This window comes from Ornithodoros turicata, unplaced genomic scaffold, assembly GCF_037126465.1.
Source record: "Ornithodoros turicata isolate Travis unplaced genomic scaffold, ASM3712646v1 Chromosome17, whole genome shotgun sequence".
Classification (NCBI taxonomy): domain Eukaryota; kingdom Metazoa; phylum Arthropoda; class Arachnida; order Ixodida; family Argasidae; genus Ornithodoros; species Ornithodoros turicata.
In genome coordinates this window covers 2256948-2268169 of record NW_026999326.1, presented here as the reverse complement: position 1 = coordinate 2268169, position 11222 = coordinate 2256948, and the positions used below count along the sequence as shown (strand labels likewise).

General features: G+C 50.3%; 1 non-coding gene and 1 pseudogene across 1 annotated transcript; both read left to right on the top strand.

The window, feature by feature from the left end:
• The first annotated feature begins 503 nt into the window (after positions 1-503).
• LOC135372912 (U2 spliceosomal RNA) lies at positions 504-696 on the top strand. Its single transcript, XR_010416169.1, has one exon. It is a non-coding gene; the product is annotated as a U2 spliceosomal RNA (small nuclear RNA).
• A 6206-nt stretch (positions 697-6902) lies between these two features.
• Positions 6903-7077, top strand: LOC135372965 (U2 spliceosomal RNA; annotated as a pseudogene).
• The last annotated feature ends 4145 nt before the right edge of the window (positions 7078-11222 follow it).

Here is an 11222-nt window from a genome sequence, read left to right as displayed (position 1 = left end):
GATCTCGGAGAACCAGGCGATAGGGGACACTGGACTGCGGCCGGACCTTGTTGTCGCACGAGGAGAAGAAGCGATTGTATACGACGCCACAGTTGTGTTTGACAATCGACGGGAAGCCTTCCGCAACGCAAGGGCCGAGAAAGAACAAAAATACAGCGTCGTACGGGATCACCTGCGACAAAGGTTTCAGCGGGTGAGAGTCGAGGCAGTAGTGATCGGAAGCCTGGGCAGTTGGGATCCCAAAAATGACAGGGCCCTAGCACCGATCTGCTCCAAATCTTACCTTCGACTCATGAAGAAACTCTGCGTCAGCGAGGTGATTGCAGCCACAAGGGACGTTTACTACAGCCAAGTCACGGGCACCGCACCACGCGAAACCAACTCATAATGTTTATAGCGCTGACACCATACTCAACTCATGCACTTACTTGTATATAGGCGACTAACCCGACATGTATCTTTGTATATAGACTATTAACCCGACATGTACCTTGTGTGATCATATTCTTCTTAGCAATGTAATTAACGCAGCCAATAAACAAATTCTGTTCTTATCAGCTTAATATCTGATACGAGCCCTATTTGGACTCACGATATTAATCTTATTTTTGGCCCGAGACAGTGTGTCTGAAGCTCGCCTCGGCACTGTCAAGGGTTGCCGTGGTATTCACTACCTCCAGGTGTAGCCCACCCGTCTCAAATCCAAAAAAAGAAGAAAAATTGGGAAACAGCACCAATAAGCATCAGCCATGATGACCAGAGACAGGCAAAAGAGGGAAGCGTAGAAACAACACCAAGCAAAGCAGGGAACCTACAGCAGACATAGACACAGAACACACTGGAGACAACCACTGGAAAATGTCCTGTCTGGCCACTAGGGTACACATTCATTCATTCATTCATTCATTCATTCATTCATTCATTCATTCATTCATTCATTCATTCATTCAATCAATCAATCAATCAATCAATCAATCTATCTATCTATGTATCTATCTATCTATCTATCTATCTATCTATCTATCTATCTATCTATCTATCTCTCTCTCTCTCTCTCTATCTATCTATCTATTTCTCTCTCTCTCTCTCTTGCAATTTCCAATCATTTTTATCTCACGGGCCGTGATGCATTAGTACTAACACCCTAGTGTTCCGTACCCATATTCCACGATGGCCAAACTGACGACGTGCCACGCGCGGACGTAGAAGGCGAGACTGTGACAGAAGCGAAAGGGGGAGACGTGCAGTCTATATCTCTTCTCGGTCTTTTGGCGGATACAAGGGAGAAAGAAACACGAGTTCCGTCCACTAACATGCGCATTTCATGCAGTCCGACTATCATTCTACTGCGTCTTACACGCACCACATCATGTTGAATTTGGCGACGTGCCACCCGCGGAGGCAGGTGCCGCGACCGTGACCAGAGCGAAAGATGGACGTGCAATATTTATCGCTTTTGGGCCGTTTGGCTAAGATCTGCAGTTGTTATCAGAGCGTTTTTCAGCAAGTTTCCGGCCCCGGAGTACGTGGTTTTCACCATCGTCTCCCGGGGCAAGATGACGACATCTTGCACCCCCCCCATTAAAGAATGGGCTTTCAACGTAACGGCGCCCTCCGGGACGTCGGTGGACGAAGTCATCGACTCAACAGCCGATGTAGTTGGACTGGATCAAGTATTCAGCGTGCAACATCTGGGAGAATCAGCTTTCCAGGTGGTAGTGGCGACGGCAGCAGCCAGCCGCCAAGTCATTGGACAAGGCGTTCTACGAGTAGCAGGCCAAGATGTCAACATCGAACAGATTGGACCGCAGCTCGTCTACGTTACATGTAGGTACCTTCCCACGTATGTGGCGACGGAGCACCTCAGCCGTGCATTGCAGCCGTACGGGGAGGTGTTGGACATAACGTACGTAAAGTACAAGGATCGCCCAACTGTCCGCTCTGGAGACAGAGTAATTAAGATGGAAATGAACGTAAATAACCCCGTGCCTTATTTTCTTCGAGTTAATCGCCACCGCGCAACATTCAATTACCGCGGGATGCGAAGAGTATGCCGAAGATGCAAAGGCGAGGGGCATTATAAGGAGGCTTGCATCACGCCGTTTTGTGATCGTTGTAGTGTGTTCGGTCACGGGAAGGATGGGTGTACAGCCCGTTGCAGAAGATGCAACGGCGGGCATGCGACAGCAGATTGTACAGTGCGGAAACCATATTCCGAAGTCGTAACGAGATCGCTTGCGGAATTTCCCCCTTTAAACGCAAGGAAAGATCAAAAAGGAAGAACGGAACAAACGGCCGCCGCTGTTTCTCCGACCGTAATCAGCAGCGATAAGGGAGCCCCAGGTGCCGACGAAGATAAAAATGAACGGGAGCAGATACCTAATCTGGATGATGAGCTAAACATTTCGGAGGATGGCTCTTCTATAACTTCGGCCGCTACAATGTGTGAAACGGAAACAACTGGAAAAGAGAATTCAACAGACGACGTGCAGCCCAACGATGAATCTGCACATCACCCTCTGGCGCAGCGTCTGGCCGACCTGATTCCTCCGAGGCAGTCCCATCACATCTCAACAGCAAGTACTTCGTCAAGCTGGGTGACCGTTTCTACCGTTGGACAGTTTTCCCCCGTCGACAGCGCGGGAAGACCGGCTTGACGAAGTACTTGCTGTTGAGATGGGACGGGACTGCCTCGGAGGAATCAGGTCGGCCAGACGCTGCGTCAGAGGGTGATGTGCAGATTCATCGTTGGGCTGCACGTCGTCTGTTGAATTCTCTTTTCCAGTTGTTTCCGTTTCACACATTGTAGCGGCCGAAGTTATAGAAGAGCCATCCTCCGAAATGTTTAGCTCATCATCCAGATTAGGTATCTGCTCCCGTTCATTTTTATCTTCGTCGGCACCTGGGGCTCCCTTATCGCTGCTGATTACGGTCGGAGAAACAGCGGCGGCCGTTTGTTCCGTTCTTCCTTTTTGATCTTTCCTTGCGTTTAAAGGGGGAAATTCCGCAAGCGATCTCGTTACGACTTCGGAATATGGTTTCCACACTGTACAATCTGCTGTCGCATGCCCGCCGTTGCATCTTCTGCAACGGGCTGTACACCCATCCTTCCCGTGACCGAACACACTACAACGATCACAAAACGGCGTGACGGCGTTGGACAGTTTTACCCCGTCGACAGCGCGGGAAGACCGGACGCCAAGAGGTTACTACCGTCAAGCAGTGACAACACTTCAGACTACAGTCATCACCCTACGGAAGTCACCAAGAAGAAAAAGGTGATTAGTACAGACATCAGCGTTGATGATGATCATGATACGTCAGACTCAGTATAGTTGTTACTGCCTGTTGAAGGTTTTACTCCTTATGAGTATAAGCATGGTAACCCTAAATGTACAGAGGTTTCGGAGTGAAAGAAAGCAACTAGAAGTTTTTCAATGGGCGAGACTGATAAATTGTGACTTGTTGTTACAAGAAACAAATATTCGCTCGCTTAACGAGGTAACGAAATTTAAAACGCGCTTTCCTGTTGATTGTTACTTTTCCTTTGGCTCTGCTCGAAGTGAGGGCGTAGCGCTGATTAACTTCAATCCTATGGTATGGTTGTTCGCTTTGATGTTGCAGGTAGAGTACTTGTTGGTGACTTTACAGTTTACGATACCAGAATTCGTGTCATATATGTTTATGGACCTGCATCTGCAAGCTCCTCAAATCACTTTTATAGTAATTTGGATGCTTTTATGTTGGATCCACAGCCCATATTTCTCGTCGGAGATTTTAATTGCGTCCTAGATTCTTGTAGAGACGTACGTGGTCCTGGGTCAGGTCGTCCTAAGTACATGGCTCGCGAACTTAAAAGACTCATTCACCAGTACGCATTAAATGATGCATGGGTGCACCTGCACGGTAGCCAATTTCAGTATACCTGGTGCCGTAGACAGTCCTTCACACGGCTGGATCGCTTTTATTTCCAGTCAAGCACACAATATAGAATAAAGACGTGTAATGTTGCTGTTTTTTCTCCGGAAATGGGACACATTTCGGATCACCTGCCCGTGATCACGGCCATACAATTTAGCGGGAAACACAACATGCAACCGCGCGCGTGGCGGTTAATAGCAGGCTGTTGCGCGATGAATCACTCATGCATGAAGCGGAAGATAAGATCAAGGCCGAATTGAGCGACGCGCTGGAAGAAGGCGCCGCATGGGATACGATAAAGATAATTCTGCGTGACATTTTAATCGCGGCAGGTAAACAGAAAACGAGAAAAGACACCGCTGCTCTGCGTGATATTTGGAAACGAATGCGAATTGTTAAAAGAGGCGGAGCGGCTACGCTTCTGATGCAAGAGTATTTAGAAACTCAACGGGAAAGATATTACCGTACACTGCGTCTGACCTCCCGAACTGCTTGTGTTCTTTTGAACAACAACAGACCGGTGAGGAATACGGACTACATGAGATACGTAAGGAATGGTGAAGTGGCTCAGAAATCGAACACACGCATAGAAGAAGTGCGAATGCCCTCAGGGGATACTTCACGGTCTCAGAAAGACATAGATTATGTTTTTGGGAATTATTTCAAAGAACTGTTCCAAACCCAAATGCCCCAGCAACAGGGTTGTCCGCCGCTTTTGCTCGAAGATTTTTTATCCGGTCTGCCCCAGGTTCCACAGGAACTGGAAGAACAAATATACAAACCGGTTACAATGAATGAGCTAGTGACCGTTTTAAACGGAATGAAGGCTGGCTCGGCGCCCGGGGAAGACGGCTTAACTGCGGCTTTTTATAAGCGGTTCATGTCAGTTTTGGGACCCGCATTCATCAAAGTAGTCAACGAGTTCCTGAGAACAGGAAATGTGCCGGAATCGTTTGGGAAGGGCCGCATTGTGCTTATTCCCAAAGGCAACCAAGCCGAAGCAGGAGACCCGAAGTCATGGCGCCCTATTACCCTCCTGAATGTTGATTATAAGTTGGTGGCTGCTCTTCTTGCAAGGCGTCTAAGAGAGGCACTTCCTTACGTATGTTCCCCGTATCAGACAGCGGCGGTGCCCGGAAGATCAATATTTTCATCGCTTGTTTTCATTCGAGACATTATAGCGTACATCGATACCCACCTCAGGAGCGGCCTGGTCGTTTCCTGGGATCAAGCGAAAGCTTTTGACTGTATTGAGCATGGATATATATACAGTGTACTAAGAAGTTTTGGTTTTTCTGATCATTTTGTGTTTCTCTTGAATTCACTGTACACTAATCTGCAGAGTTGTTTAATTCTCAATGGTAGAGTGACGAGCAATTTCGATGTGACCAGAGGGGTGCGTCAGGGATGTCCCTTGTCGCCGTTGATATTTGTGTTATGTAGAGACCCTCTCTTACGACGGATGAACCAAAACAGGTCGATAATGGGACTCCCTTTACCAGGAGGAAGTATTGTGTCTGCTACCGCTTATGCAGATGACATTGTTTTGTATTTGAAAGATGTATCCAGCCTGCAGAACGCCTTCGGTGTTTTGGAAGAATATGCTCGATTTTCTGGAGCACGGTTAAACAGAGATAAAAGTAAGGCTCTTTCTATCGGAAACGTGTGTCCAGACCTTCCTGCTGGAGTAACCCCCACCGAGTGCTTGACCTTGTTGGGAGTGCATTTTAACAAAGCAGGGGTAGCCTCTGATAATTGGAACCTGCTATTGACAGAGTTAGAGGGGAAAATAGCCGTTGCGCGCAGCTTTCAAGTGTCATTTCAGGAAAGAGCCTACTTAATTAAATCTGTGTTCAGCGCTAAACTCTGGTCGTTGCTAGAGTTGCGCGCCCGCCGACGGTGTTCAGCACGCGCTTTACGTCGTTGTGTTTCCGCTTTTTCTGGAACGGTCAGACTGAACTTGTATCGCGAAATGTGTTACGCCTTGCGCGAAGTGAAGGGGGTTGGGGTCTGCCATGCTTCCCAACATTTTGTACCTTGCTCGCAACTCGGAATGTTCTGAACATGCTTGATGATGTAGAGTGTTTGGCAAGGCCACTGGTTATGTATTTTCTTGGCCCACGCAGTAGAGTATTGGTACCACGTGCCTTAGGCAACTTGTGCCCGAGCGCTGAGAGCACTCCACTGTTATATCACTTGATCACCGGAAAGTTTTTAGAGGTGGAACAGATGTTTCCGCAAGTGGCTATATAGGCAGTACCTGTTTCACGAATTTGCGAACAAATGTGTGCGAGGCGTGTGGGCCCATTGCCGTCAGTTCAAAATGTCAACGCGAATTGGATTGAACTCACACGTCGTGACTTACCGAGTGACCTGCAAGATTTTTTATGGAAAGTTGCATCCGGCGTACTGCCCACTCGGGATCGTTTGGTAAGATGGGGCGTTACGGCGGTGTCCACATGTCCTAGCTGCACATACGAGGAATCAAACAAGCATGCGATTCAAGAGTGCGCACAGACGAGAACGCTTCTTACTTTGGTTACTAGGATGTTCGGGTTTCCTTGCAATCCCCGCAGAGGTAGACGTTCTAGGCTCGAGAATCTAATCACAGTGGCGGCTGTCGTTGTGGCTTGGCACAACAGGTGTATTTCAGTGGCGAGGCATAGACGACGTATGCCCATGTTTCCAGCTTTGATTCGCCTGCGTAAAATAGTTGTAGGTCACTTGGAAACGCAGCTCATAGAACTTGGTGAAGCGGTGTTTCTAAGGAGGTGGGGCACGAGATATATTCGCGTAATAAATGGGAAGGTGATTCTGAGGAATTCGCCCGTTTAGGCCTCGCCTGACAGGGTGGACTATAAAGGTGTATATATAAAGTGAATTTTCATCGTGTATTGTACTTTCATTGTTGTATACATATCTACTGTTTTCGGCTTTTATTTGTTTGCTCGAGTAATGAAGTGACCGAATTTCGCATGTAAATAGTCATAGTCATGAACAGTATCTGTTCTTATCAGCTTAATATCTGATACGAGCCCTATTTGGACTCACGATATTAATCTTGTTTTTGGCTCGAGACAGTGTGTCTGAAGCTCGTCTCGGCACTGTCAAGGGTTGCCCTGGTATTGCACTACCTCCAGGTGTAGCCCACCCGTCTCAAATCAAAAAACAAAAAAAGAAAAATTCGGAAAGAGCACCAATAAGCATCAGCCATGATGACCAGAGACAGGCAAAAGAGGGAAGCGTAGAAACAACACCAAGCAAAGCAGGGAACCTACAGCAGACATAGACACAGAACACACTGGAGACAACCACTGGCAAATGTCCTGTCTGGCCACTAGGGTAGACATTCATTCAATCAATCAATCAATCAATCAATCAATCAATCAATCAATCAATCAATCAACCAATCAACCAATCAACCAACCAACCAACCAACCAACCTACCTACCTACCTACCTACCTACCTACCTACCTCCCTACCTCCCTCCCTCTCTCTCTCTCTCTCTCTCTCTCTATCTCTCTCTCTCTCTCTCTCTTGCAATTTCCAATCAATCATTTTTATCTCATGGGCCGTGATGCATTAGTACTAACACCCTAGTGTTCCGTACCCATATACCACGATGCCCAAACTGGCGACGTGCCACGCGCGGACGTAGAAGGCGAGACTGCGACAGAAGCGAAAGGGGGAGACGTGCAGTGTATATCTCTTCTCGGTCTTTTGGCGGATACAAGGGAGAAAGAAACACGAGTTCCGTCCACTAACATGCGCATTTCATGCAGTCCGACTATCATTCTAGAGCTTCTTACACGCACCACATCATGTTGAATTTGGCGACGTGACACCCGAGGAGGCAGGTGCCGCGACCGTGACCAGAGGCAAAGGTGGACGCGTAATATTTATCGCTTCTCGGCCTTTTGGCTAACATCAAAGGCCTGATCGCCAAAAGGCCTGAGAGTGGTGGCGACGAGTACACCTTGTCGTGTACCGCCCTTTTCAGGGCGATTAGCGCGCCAGCCAAGGACAAGGCCCCTGTGGGGGTTTGGTTTATTGCCCCTTGCCCGAAGCAGCCACTCCTCACCTCGCAGTGGCACTAAGTAGGCGGCTTGCAGCCTACCGCCCTTTTCAGGGCGTTGAGTGCCCGCAAAGGGAGGACCCTTTCTGGGCTTGGCTCATTGCCCCCTCCCGAGGCAGCCTGACTCGGGGTTGGTCACCCCGTGACCATGCCCCCTTCGCCCATCCTTGGGGAGAGGCGCTTCCTGTCTGCAGCCCGCCGTGAAGCCAGCGATTTCAAGCCCTGGACTCCTGCCCCCCCCCTGACGCCCGGGACAACGAAGACCTGCCGATCCAGCCAGATCATCCACCTTCATCGCCGGCCCCGGACCCCCCCCCCCCCCGACTTCGGACCTCCAAACCTAGACGCAGACCTTCCTGACCGACCCATACAGACCTCTACAGACACCGCAGCCCCGTAGCCCTCTACACTACGGCGGGGGGGGGGGGGAGTCATTGCTTATGCCCTCTGTGAGGGCAATGGCTCTCGGGACCCAGACGTCTCAACTGGAAGAACCGCGACAGCCAGAAAGGGATGGAAACGATATGACCGTGTACTTTCCACTTCCGGATCACTTTCAGTGCACACAGCTTGGATGTTCCCGTTCCTTTAAGACAGGAGCATGGACATCACAGAAGGCATCATTGAAACGGCACCTTGAGCAGGAGCACGAAATGCGTATCACCTCCTTCCACCAGGTATGCTCCGAATGCTGTACCACGCTCGGAAAACGGCCCCTTCAGCAGATCACGCTTCAGAACTGTCCCGTCGCAAGCACTGCAAGTTCCCGCGCGACAACGTTTGCCTTCAAGTGCAGCCGGTGTTCAGAAAGCTTCCCATCACGGAAATGCCGGCAGAACCACGAGGCCAAACACCGAAGGCAAGAGGCACGCGAACGCTTGACTGCGGAATCAAGACTACCTGCCCAGCAAAATGGTGATGCACCTGGTGACAACAGCAGAAGCGCAGAGAATAGCAGTCCGTCCCCTCCCCTGATTACTGATTCGGACCCGTCAGAATGCGCTGCAGCGCAGACCAGGGCAGACACCCCGTGCACCAACAGCACATCCCAGGTTGTCGACAGTTCGTCCCAGTCCACAGCGAGCATCACCATAAGCCAAGATGTCGACGTCGTGGATGACGTACTCACACCCCGCAGCACCGCGGACGACAACGCGGAAGCTCGTGTCACAGAAGTTGTATGTAATCCTGACGACAGCAACGAAGAAGCAGGACGGACAGACGAAGCTGTAAACGGAACGACCCATGCCGACATCCCCGAAGATAACCCTGGAGTGCTTCATACGTTTGTGGAAGAAATCAGACAACTCCTCGATGCCCCCAAGTCGGACACAAACTGGTCAGCTTTCGAGAAACTGTTACAGGAAGCTACGCAAGCCATTGCAGTAGAAGTCAAACTCCCGCAACAATCTGAGCAGTCACAAGGCCGTCGTCCAACTAACCCCGACAACCCGAGAACCATCCAACGACTATACAGGAAGAACATACGTCAAGCAATCCGCCTGATAACGCAAGGCACAACCGAAAAGTGCACCATCCAGACACAAGAGGTTGAGAACCATTTCCGTGAGGTATGGTCGTACACCGCCGCCGATACGACGATCCTCCGATCTAGAAGGCCGGCGGACGGACAAGTCAACTCGCAACCCTTTTCTTGTGGGGAAGTGCTATCAAGGCTCCGGAAATGTGAAAATACGGCGCCAGGCGATGACTGGATAACCTACGCCCACCGGAAATCAGTAGATTCTGGAGGTACTTTTCTGACGACAGTGTTCAACTTCTGTCTGCAATACAGACGGACCCCAACCTCATGGCGAGCGTCCCGCACCGTACTCATATACAAGAAAGGTGACCGGACCGAACCCACGAACTGGCGACCCATATCGCTTGGGAGGACTATCGCAAAACTATACGCAGGCTGCTGGGCGTCTCGATTACAAGTGTGGATCCAAGACGAAGAAGTAATATCCAAGTGCCAGAAAGGATTCCTCCCTCACGACGGTGTTTTCGAGCATAACTTCGTCATGGAGGAACGGATCAACCAAGCACGAGCAGGAGGAAAACAACTCTGTGCAGCAATGTTGGACTACTCTAACGCATTGTGCGCGCTCCCGCACAACGCCCTTGTCGACGCGGTCCACGGAGCTGGATGCGGTCCAGCATTCACTGATATCATACGAGACCTCTACACAGACAACTCGACAACCATCATAACCGACGATGGAGGAACCAACGCAATACCTATACAGTCCGGAATTCGCCAGGGGTGCCCGCTCAGCGGTCTGCTGTTTACTCTGGTAGTGGACCCCATCATAAGGAAAATCCAAGGAAACCACCAGCAGCACAGCATCCTTGCGTACGCCGACGACATCACCCCGCATTCCGAAGATCCAACGACGCTGCAGGCCACCATCGATGAAATAGCAACGATGTCTGCCAAGCTAGGCATGCACCTCAACCCCAGGAAATGTCGAACTATGCACCTATCCGGTACTCAACCTGTAGGCCTGAGAAACACGCTATTCTTTGCAGTTGGTGAAGCTATACCAACTCTGGACGACTTCGAAAGCCACCTGTTCCTAGGGAAGCCGGTTGGATTCAACATCCTACGCAATAGTACCTCCACCCGGAACACAATCGACACAGCCAAGAAGATCCTCAGCTCCATGCTTGTTCCGTGGCAGCGACTGGATGCTTTGAAGACGTTCATCTACCCGGCTCTCGACTTCGAGATGAGGATGGGCGTAGTGGGGAAGACGGAATGGCAAAACCTCGACAGCGCCCTCCGCCCACTCATTAAGAAGACGCTGTACCTGCCAAAAGGAGCCGCCAACGACTACATTTATGGCAGCCGGGACGCAGGCGCCTCCGACATAACAGTAGCAGCTGAGCTCAGCGACCTGTGCCGAATCGACAGTGCATTCAAGCTGCTCACGTCAAAGGATGAAGAAATCCGTGAGATGGCGACAGCGGCAGCCCGGCGCACCGTTGAGGGAAGACTGGGACGCTCAGCAACGCAGCAAGACATCGCGAGTTACCTATCTGGAGAAGGAGAGGGAGAGTTGAGGACGCCGCCAACACAGTTACGCAGTGTGTGGACAGAGGCGAGGAAGGCATCCAGGCGAATGCAAGTAACCTGGGACCTCCACGACGAAGGACCGCACATCACATGTGGAGAAGTCTCCGTATCTCCCACGCAGCGCCGACGACTCATCGCCTCACTTC